Raw genomic sequence first — 11,187 nt, forward strand, 5'->3', positions numbered from 1 at the left:
ATCCACGAATTTTTATTTAAGACGGAATTATCCGTCTTCAACCTTTTTTTTGTTTAAATATGTACTTAAATTAAAAGACTTACAAAAAGAGTTCATACATAAGTTAAGGGGGAAAATCCAAAGAACAAAACGTTATTAAATCGAGTTGGATGTCGAACTAGGTGCGAAAAAAATGATGTAATTCTTTGTATATTATATGTCACACATTGTAAAATAATAAGATGTGGTGAACATATTATGTATAAATAGTAGAATTGTTCCCACATCAGAAAATTACCATAAGGTGTGGTCATCCTATTATAAATAGTAGAATTGTCTCACGTTGAAAGATTAACATAAGGTAGATTAACATAAGGTGTGTTGATCCTATTATTATAAATAGTAGAATTGTCTCACATCGAAAGATTAATATAATGTGGGGTGATCCTATGATTATAAATATGAGTTATCCTTGGAACTAAAATATCAACTCAAAATCTTTTTGAGTCTCTTAAATATTGTCTTAGATAGCTCTTATAAGAGTTTGTATTATTACCTCCACAATAGTGAAATTTATTTGTATTATACTTTTGATTTTGGTGGTTTCACAATTATATAATTATATATTGTTATATCATCTCCTTTTCTACTCAAATTTAGTTGTTTAGCAATAAGTTATTTATTTTTTAATTTTTAAGCTGAATTTTTAAATAACTAACATACATGCGTAGTATTCTTATTATATAAGAAACTTTAAAAGTAACGTTACATAATGATAATTTTTCAAGTTTTAACATTTTTTTCATCTAGAGAGTCGAACCCTTAAAAACTACTTAATATTTATAAGAAAAAAATGTTAATTTTATATGTAAGAAAAACTTTGGACTTTATAAGATTAGTTTGTTAGCAATAACATAAAATTGCACAAATGTTACTTATATATGTGCGAAAAACTTTAGACTTTAGATAAGATTAGTTTGTTATTATTTGCTCATTATTAAATATTGAATATAACTACTATTAGATATAATGAGTAGCAATTGTCTGTATTTCGGGATTCGAGTTGGATGTCGAGCTAGGTGTGAAAAAGATGGTGTATTTATTAGTATGTTATTTGTCCCACATTGAAAAATAATTGAGGAGGCGTGAATATACTATGTATAAATAGTAGATTTGTCCCACATTGAAAGATTAGCATGCATAAGGTAGGGTGATCTTATGATTATAAATAAAAGTCATCCTTGAAACTTGGGAATCAACCCAAAATCTTTTGAGTCACTTAAAAATTGTGAAAGAGAGCTCTTAAGAATTTCTATTACGTATTAACGGTTAAAATTAAAATTTAACAAACTATAACTTTGTTGTCACTAAATTATATGTTTGCTTATACAGGCAAAAAATATAGATGAATTTATCTTTTACGCCTTTACGGTGGAATGATAGTGATAAGATGATCATAGGAGTATACATTACAAGTGCATTGTTAAAGAAAGAACATAAAAATGAACTCTATGTATCAGTAATTAAAAGATTAATTATTATTATTATTATGTAAGACGGTCTTATTAATTGAACAAGAAAATTTGAAATGACTAACTTATAAGAATGACATGTGTAAGTAAATTGTCCATATTTGAAGGGTAGGTATATGGTTAAAACAAAATTTATACTCCCTCCGTCTCAGTCAATAGTTTACATTTGCTTTATTCTCCCTACCAAAATATAGCAAATGTAAACTATTCATTAATTTGACACTTGTCTTTGTATTAATCATAAGGGTTATCAAAGCGTCCCCGTTATTCGATAAAGTTCTAAAACTTAGTTTTAAAATTATCAACGTCATTAACCCATACGAAGTACGGGCTTTCAAACTACTATGAGAATATTTTAGAGTTATTTGAGTGATTTAAAGATAGTGAGGGTGAGTGCTTTATATAAAGGAAATTAACGAGGATAAGATAATGTTTTATGTTGATAGTGTAAGATTTTCTTCGGATTTATATGGATAATGTTAGATTTTATGTGGATAAGAGATAAGATAAGATTTTGTAATATAATACAAGTACATAAAATTTAATATATTACATTACAAGACAATATTTTACATAATAGAAATACATTACTTTCTAATAAAAGAGAATAATATAAACTAAGCTAGTACGAAATATATTACTTTCTAATAAAAGTGCATAATATAAATTAAAATAGCACGAAATACATTACTTTCTAATAAAAGAGCATAATATTTTCTAAAATAGTACGAATGACTATAATAGTTCTCTTATGAGTTTAGCCTTCATCTCTTCCATTTCCGGAGTTAAAGACGGATAGTCCATTAGTTTGCTAAGTATTGACCAATTAACCTTCTTTTCTTTGACCCTTACTTTCTTGGATCGGGATTTTCATAATAAGGTGGTCTTGGATTATTTGGATCCATAAAATGGATAAATATGAGATAATAATAAGTCATATGCAAATTAAAAATATAGTAAAAGATAAGTAAGAAGAGTTGAATGGGAAATTGTAAAAAAGATTACCAACTATTTATAGAAAATGAATGAAAAAATATTGATCAGTAAAATAAAACTAGCCGTTTTATACAAAGCCGTTTGCTAGAAATTAGACCGAAGAATAAAATAGCCGTTGCCATTGTTATGGGATCTGTGAGTTTTTTGCCAACTTTTTCATTCTTTATAATAAAATAAGACCAAATGGCCATCAATTTTTCCATCAGAACAGCGAGTATCATCACTTCACTTTTCCAAAGTGACTACCAATGCATGAAAATGCACCATCACTTTTTGTCCTTTTTACATCAACTTTCATTAGTTGACTACCGATGCATATGGTCTTAAACCATCCGCATCCATCATCACATATTTTCCATCACTTTACTCTTTTTCATCATTTCTCTATCCTAATTACATATCCACCTCACCTTTTCTACCATCACCAAATTTTACTCATTTTTCCCCATATCGATTAACCCTCAATTTTTTTTCTCTTTCTTACTTTATCCTACCCCACACATTCTTTATTTAACAAAACCTAACATTAACTTTATTTTTATAATTGTATAAATTTTACTCATTTTCCCCACATCAATTAACCATCAATTTTTGACGCGAGCTCGAGACAAACTCGAACTCAAATCAAGCCAATATATTATTGTTAATTTTTTGATTTTTTTTTCCGATATTTCAAATAACAAGGCTCGAAAGTTATATATAAAAATATTTGGCAAATCAGTGAGATAATTGATATATGTGATACACAGATATAATCATGATAAAATATTTTTATAAAATATGAGCATATCTTATCTAATCTCACAAGTTCGGGCCGCTTGTGAACTTTTCGAGTCGGGCTCCCACAAGCTGATCTGGAGTTGCTCGCGAGCTGTCTCGTCTCGTTATTACCCCTAGGTAGATGTTAGGTATTCTCTAAAATAAAATAACTTTTATTAAAAGATTAACCTTTTATTAAACATATCTATGTTTGATTAGGTTGAATGGAATCAACTTAGTTATTTTATCCGATGATTAAATTTTTTTTGAGAATATAATAACTAATGATATGCCCAATTTCATATGTTATTATCAATTACTAGTTGAAAAGCCCGTGTGATGTACGAGGCTCTTATTAGGATTATCTGTAAAAAAATATATTCTTAAGTTGATAGAAAAGTCTTACTATGTTGTCATTGATGGAAAAAAAAATCGTGATTGGTATAGATGATAACCGATGAATTATTAGTGCTTTTAGCATAAAAGTTTTGCCATCAATTATTATAACATCAAGCGCTAGCTTTTTCATTGTTACAGGCACAACCAGTTTTTAATTAAATACAAAACGCTTTCTTTATAAACATGGTGGAGCTCACCAATATGAACCCTTAATAACGGAGACTTATCTTTATGAGTTTTGCAAATTATTTTACAACTACGTAAAACTGAATGATGTTACAAAAAACAGTAGGTATCATAATTATATATATTTAGTGCGTTGAAAGAAAATGTTAGATCTCTTACAACATAATTTTACCTTGACTATCTACAATTAAGAGTATTTGCTCCTTATAGACATCTCGCAATATCTCTGATTCTATTACATAGAATGCACGGGCACCTACTAGTATTATCTGTGACAACATCAGTTAGTAGTTTATGTCATTTTTTAAAATAGTTGGGTTACCAAGTTAGTATAATAATGTCAGTTAGTAGTATATATTTTATTGCACCGCTGAAAACGTTGTTTTACGTTACCATGGTCTGGTAATAAAAAACTATTAAATTTAACAAAAAGTCAAATTATGCTAACAATGGAAGCAAACAAAATTTTCAGCAGTTGATTTAGATGAGGACAGATTAATCAACAGTTCCTATAACAAAAAAACAACGAAAGCGTTGTGGCATTTGGTATTTAACTATATCAGTTTTATACTAACATTCAGAGATATAGTTGAATTATTTTGTTACCGTTCTTATTGTCTTAGCACCATCTATTTTTTTAACGAAATCGTCTTTGCCTACTTATCCTTAAAACTCCATGCAAAATATATAATATGACATCTTAATTTGGTAAATTATGAAAACTTCTTTGTAAACAATGTCCTTCTTGTGCCCTTGATACATTTGGTCCCTATCATCGATGTAGAACCTTATCTCTCGGATAACGTTGTTCTTAAAACTACATAAAGCTGGCCATTAATAAAAATTGGTTTCGGCAGATAAATTTCAACATGATTTAGTGACTGTCCCTAACTCTTGTTTATTGTTATAGCGTAGTATTAGAGCCGACAAACAATGACACGACACGAAAACACGACAAAAATTCGACACGAAATTAACGGGTTTGGGTTGACATTTAACGACCCATTTATGTAAGTTTGTCGACAAGAACACGACACGAGATTTAATTTGGCTAAGTTTGGGTTGAGCACTCTACACACGAACCCGACACGAATAACCTATTTACTAAATTAATCCCAAATTTTCTTGATCCTCACATAAATATACTTACACTTTCCAAATATGACATGACACGAAAACATGACACGAAATTAACGGGTTAGGGTTGAGTTTTGATGACCTAATAATGTAACTTGATCGACACGAACACGACACGAGATTTAATTGGGTTGGGGTTGGGTTAAAGAGTTTGTGATCCGTTTAAATGTGACACCTCAACCCGACACGACCTGATCTATTTGTCACGTCTACGTAGCATGGCCTCGACGTATATTGTCTCTGCTTAAAAACGAAAAGAATCTTTTTATCTGAGGAAGTCATTACTATCCTCGGGTTCAGTACCTTTTGCCGACTTTGGAACCTGTAAGTATCTTCCCTTCTACTATGAATTTTCCAGGGCGATTGATAATAAGACAGGTCCCGTTAGATAATTCTCTTACGGAGTTAATGTTCCTCTACAACGTAACCGGCATACCACACTTGGTAGAGTATACTATTATGAGTTATATTAAAAAAAATCATCATGTATACTCTCTCCCTTTCTTAAACTCTTCCGCCTTGCTTCTTAGAGGTCAAACTTTTATAACTTTGACCATTAATATGTCGAAAATTATGATCAAACTTCCGCATTAACAATTGTGTAGAAGCAATACGGAAGATCATTGCGAAGATGATGAAATATATTTAGTATGAAATTCCTAAAAGATAATGAATCTTACTCCAAAAGTCTACACCAACTAATATACCCGACCAAATCTCGCATAATGAAAACAAAAGCGACGCCTAAAAGTAAGGATGCCAAATGGGGGATAAGACATGACGAATGTAGGCCTTCTCATACCCGTATTTAATAGAAAAATTACATGCCCCTACTTGTCGCAAATAAAAATTTTCAAAACCATAATCGCTTCAACTTTGGGAGATCTTAAAATAGTTTCGTTCCATTTAAATGTCATATACTCGTCTATTCTATAACTTTCTCAAATAATTCTGATATTATTTTCCCCATATATAACACCCATGGTTGGCACGATTTAAAATTCAGTTTGAGTCTAAAACTTTATTTATATTCGCTACATCCAAGACAAATGCGATATAGTTGGACACTTGTGATAGATTTTCCTTTTTTATGAAATTAATTTGCTTTTTTCTTATTGTAGAGTTAACAATAATTTTTATTACTAATTTCCATTGCTATTTTCCCTTGTTCTATGCAATCTTTTCATCACATAGAGCCTTTCTAAGTACATGTCTAAACAAGTTTTTAGACTCTGGTTCTAAAGCCAGTCAAACACTCTCACTGTTTTCACAGTCTCTTGGGATACGATATTCAGCTAACAGAACTACTCTAGTCCCATTAAATTCCGGTTATCAACTATCTCTCTTACAACATCGGATGTTGTAATGTACTCTTATCTTTCGTTCATGATTGTACGTATAACACTTATACATACACATCCTTCATATGACATCTTTTATGTATGACTCCTCATACATGTTTACTTTAACATTTATTTTGAACCAATTACTTATTTATTCTGTTCCTCCTGATTTTGGAGTATATATGTACCTTGTGTTACAATGCCTAATTGCTAATATTTATTCTGAACCAATTGCTATAATGGAGATTATAACATTTGATGGGGCATATTCTGCACCGCTGACCAAGTCAACATATTGAGCAAGGTCAAAGATATCCACAGCAAGTCAACGACTTAGATATCCTAGCCGATGCAGCCCATCGGCCGGTCAGCCTGGGTCTCGGCATGACAACCTGCCAGCCGGGACACATACCCGCGTACTCACATCCAAGACCCCTCGGCGGTGGGTCAACAAGGCCCGCCGGCCCGTTTATAGGTCCCTCGGCCGAGGGTAGATCGGTCTTTCCACTCGCTAGCCACTTGGCCACTTGGCCACTACGTGACAAAAGGTGAAAGCCTATAAATACTCCTCAACCTTCATTGAGGAAAGGATCCAAAAAATACACAACTAAACCTAAATACACTATTCATCTGGTAATATCTTCCTTATCTCTCTACAATATACATTCAGCCAAGTAACGACTTATCCTTTAAGTTTACTGACTTGAGCGTCGGAGTGAGTACGCTTGGCACAAAGCCAAGCCCTCAGTTCGTTCATTGTTGCAGGAGAGGCCGAGAGGAACGATTAAGACCAAAGGAGAATCCAACTCAAGACATCATTCAACAAGCCACGGGTGGTAACTATACTTGCTCTGGAATTACACCCGGAACAATTGGCGCCGTCTGTGGGGATAGATACTAGAAGCTAGTCACATTCATTCCCAAACAAAAAAAAAACAACAAAAACCCACCCAAAAAGCTAAGATGTCAAAACAACAAGACGCAGTCGTGACCGACGAAACCGCATTCTACCACGATGATACTTTCAACAATTCTGGAGTCGTGCAGCCTTCCACCGGCGGAGTAATCCAACCGGAGTTCGGGATGCCAATAATGCCGGACACGCCACGCCACCAACCAGGTCACCATCATGGGACACGTGGTTGACATAAGAGAAACCGAAAATGGTCCGGACCTAATTAGTAATACGCCCGCTCACACCGTCACGCCGACAAGAGCGGCGGAAAACGCCAGAGACCAGGGCCCAAAACGTGACTCCGAGAAATTTGAACGGAGCACTGGGAGAAGCTGACCCAGCCAAGTCGCCGGGAGAGCCCAAAGTGGGCGTGGTAGACCTAAGTCCTTCCCGCACTCCTGGGAGGACAGCGTCCCCGCAACACGAACGAGGCTTACCCCAAAGGAACCAGAGGAGTCCGACCCAGCAGAGTTGGAGAAGAAGTCCGAGTCGAAGAAGAAGTCCTTCCCGCTACGAGGAGAGGGGCCGGATTAGGAATGCGAGGAGCCGATCGCCGCGTGTCGTTTGACACGTGGTCGACGACCCCTCAACGCCACGTCCTAGAAGTCCGGTGCCAACTAAGCTCAAGTTACCACCCCTATCATACAAAGGAGATAGTGATCCGGCCCGACCACGCCCGAGGCTTTCGAGTCTTACATGTCGGTATGGGAGCAGCCCGATGAGGTCTGGTGCCGAGTCTTCCCAACAACTTTGCATGGGATGGCTCAAAGTTGGTACAAAGGGCTTCCCGACGGCTCGGTATACTACTACGCCGACCTAAGAGACGCCTTTCTAGCCCAGTACTCTTGCAACAAGAGAAGGGCCGTGGAGACATCGGACCTCCTAACTATCAAGCAGGAGGGGGGCGAGTCTCTACGAAGCTATGTGAAGAGGTTCGATGGAAAGGTCCAGCAGATTCGAGAAATTAACTCCGAACTGGCGGCCTTCGCGCTGATGAAGGGCCTCCCAAGGGGAGACTTAAAAAATGAGCTCATCAAGTGCGGAGGCCTGAGCTTGGATGACGCCAGGAGGATGGCCGACCAGGCCATCAAGGTAGAAGACTATCACAAGACATGGGTAGGCCCAGCCGAGGCCGAGCCCTCCGAAAAGAAGAGCCAGGGGAGGACAACCCGGATGAAAGACGCCGTGACAACAACGGGTCACGGTCCGATGAAAGACGCCGTGAGAATAATAGGTCACGGTCGGACAAGTCTGCCAGGAAACAAGACTCGACAGGCGCCGGGTGGAGTTCGGGCACGTACCACCAGAGGCGGTATAGTGATAAAACCCCTCTCGTCGTATCAGCCGCCGAGGTCTTCGCCCGAGCAAAACGAGGGCCGAAGTGGGAGAGACCCCCAAGCCAAAAAGTGACGGTGACACGAGCCGATCGTGAGTACCACGGCCACACCGGCCATCTAACCAACGATCGCCGGCATCGAAGAATGCCATTGAAGAGCGATCCGGAAGGGGAGCCTCGGCAAGTACGTTGCCAAAGGCCAAAAGACCGACGCCGACGGTTCAGGTAAGAAATCCGTCTTCGAACGGATAGGAGTGATCCATGTTGTCATCGGGGCAACGAGAACGGAGGATCCGCTCATGGGCACAAACGGCACTTGAACGAGCTATATCAGGCCATCAACTTTGTGCCCAACACACGATCCCTCGCTTCCAACATCCCCGATATAACCATTGGAAGGAAGGACTACGAAGGAGTCATCGCTCCTCACAACGACCCACTTGTAGTCAATTTGGACATATCCAACCACCTAGTCAAGAGGTGCCCGATTGACACAGCGCATACACGAACATCATGTTCAGGGAGTGCTTCCTCAGCCTCGGCCCGAAAGTCAAGGACTTGAGCCCCCGCACCAACCCACTATATGACTCTCTGGGGCCGGCCTGGTACCACTAGGATCAATCGGACTCCCGGTGACATTCGGCGAAAAGAATGCGGCTAAAAATGTCCTAGTTTGAGTTCGTGGTCATTGACGGCTCGTCCGCCTACAACGTTCTCATCGGCCGAGTCACCCTGAGTGAGGCCGACGCAGTGATGTCCATCCGGGCCCTAACACCGATGTATGTCTCGGACCGGGGGGAAGCGCATAAGCTCGTCTCTAAAGACGAGAACGACGAGGTGGTCAACGTCCAGATAGCCGCCAGAGGATGCAACATGCAATCCCTCAAAGTGGCAAAGAAATCAGAAAAAGGGAAAAGTCTATCCTTACAACAGGAGGATGACCTCATGGATGTAACTAGCGGCTGACTAGGACGGGGTGCCTTTGATAGGCCATTAGGACGCTGGTAATCTCGGGAATACTCTATGTAGCGGCGGAGGTGTCCAAAACAGCTGTGGGCACCCCGACGCATGTTTTTACCTAATGAAAAATCGTCCAAGTCTTCCATCAAAATGTTCATTTTCCCCCTAGTCACTAGGAAGCAGCAGACGCCAGCTCACACTGTCATACCGACAAGAGCGGCAGTCTCCACGAAGAAATAGGCGCCGTCGCAGTCACCCCAAGTAGTAGACGCCACGGCAGTCACCCCAAGAGGTTTGACGCCGTCGCAGTCACTCCAAGTGGTAGACGCGGCAGCTATCAATAACAAGAACAGATGTCGGCTCACATGTCATACCGACAAGAGCGCAGTCTCCACGAAGAAATAGGCGCCGTCGTAGTCACCCCAAGTAGTAGACGCCACGGCAGTCACCCCAAGAGGTTTGACGCCGTCGCAGTCACTCCAAGTGGTAGACGCCACGGCAGCCTCCATGAAGAAATAGGCGCGTCGTTAGCCACCCCAAGTAGTAGACGCCACGGCAGTCACCCCAAGAGGTTTGACGCCGTCGCAGTCACTCCAAGTGGTAGACGCCACGGCAGTCAATAACAAGAACAGATGCTGGCTCACACTGTCATACCGACAAGAGCGGCAGTCTCCACGAAGAAATAGGCGCCGTCGTAGTCACCCCAAGTAGTAGACGCCACGGCAGTCACCCCAAGAGGTTTGACGCCGTCGCAGTCACTCCAAGTGGTAGACGCCACGGCAGTCTCCATGAAGAAATAGGCGCCGTCGCAGTCACCCCAAGTAGTAGACGCCACGGCAGTCACCCCAAGAGGTTTGACGCCGTCGCAGTCACTCCAAGTGGTAGACGCCACGACAGTCAATAACAAGAAGTATGTTGGCTCACATCATACCGACAAGAGCTAGCCTCCACGAAGAAATAGGCGCCGTCGCAGTCACCCCAAGTAGTAGACGCCACGGCAGCCACCCCAAGAGGTTTGTCGCGTCGCAGCCACTCCAAGTGGTAGACGCCACGGCAGCCTCCATGAAGAAATAGGCGCCGTCGCAGTCACCCCAAGTAGTAGACGCCACAGCAGTCACCCCAAGAGGTTTGACGCCGTCGCAGCTCACCCAAGTGGTAGACGCCACGGCAGTCAATAACAAGAACAGATCTTTTGCTCACATGTCATACCGACAAGAGCGGCAGTCTCCATGAAGAAATAGGCGCGTCGCATAGTCACCCCAAGTAGTAGACGCCACAGCCACCCCAAGAGGTTTGACGCCGTCGCAGATCACCCAAGTGGTATACGCCACTAGCAGATCTCCATGAAGAAATAGGCGCCGTCGCAGTCACCCCAAGTAGTAGACGCCACAGCATACCCCAAGAGGTTTGACGCCGTCGCATCCACTCCAAGTGGTAGACGCCACTGCAGCCTCCATGAAGAAATAGGCGCCGTCGCAGTCACCCCAAGTAGTAGACGCCACGGCGGTCACCCCAAGAGGTTTGACGCCGCTCACCCAAGTGGTAGACGCCACTGCTAGCGATCTCCATGAAGAAATAGGCGTCGTCGCAGATCACCCCAAGTAG

This window comes from Silene latifolia, chromosome 4 (genome assembly GCF_048544455.1).
Source record: "Silene latifolia isolate original U9 population chromosome 4, ASM4854445v1, whole genome shotgun sequence".
NCBI lineage: Eukaryota > Viridiplantae > Streptophyta > Magnoliopsida > Caryophyllales > Caryophyllaceae > Silene > Silene latifolia.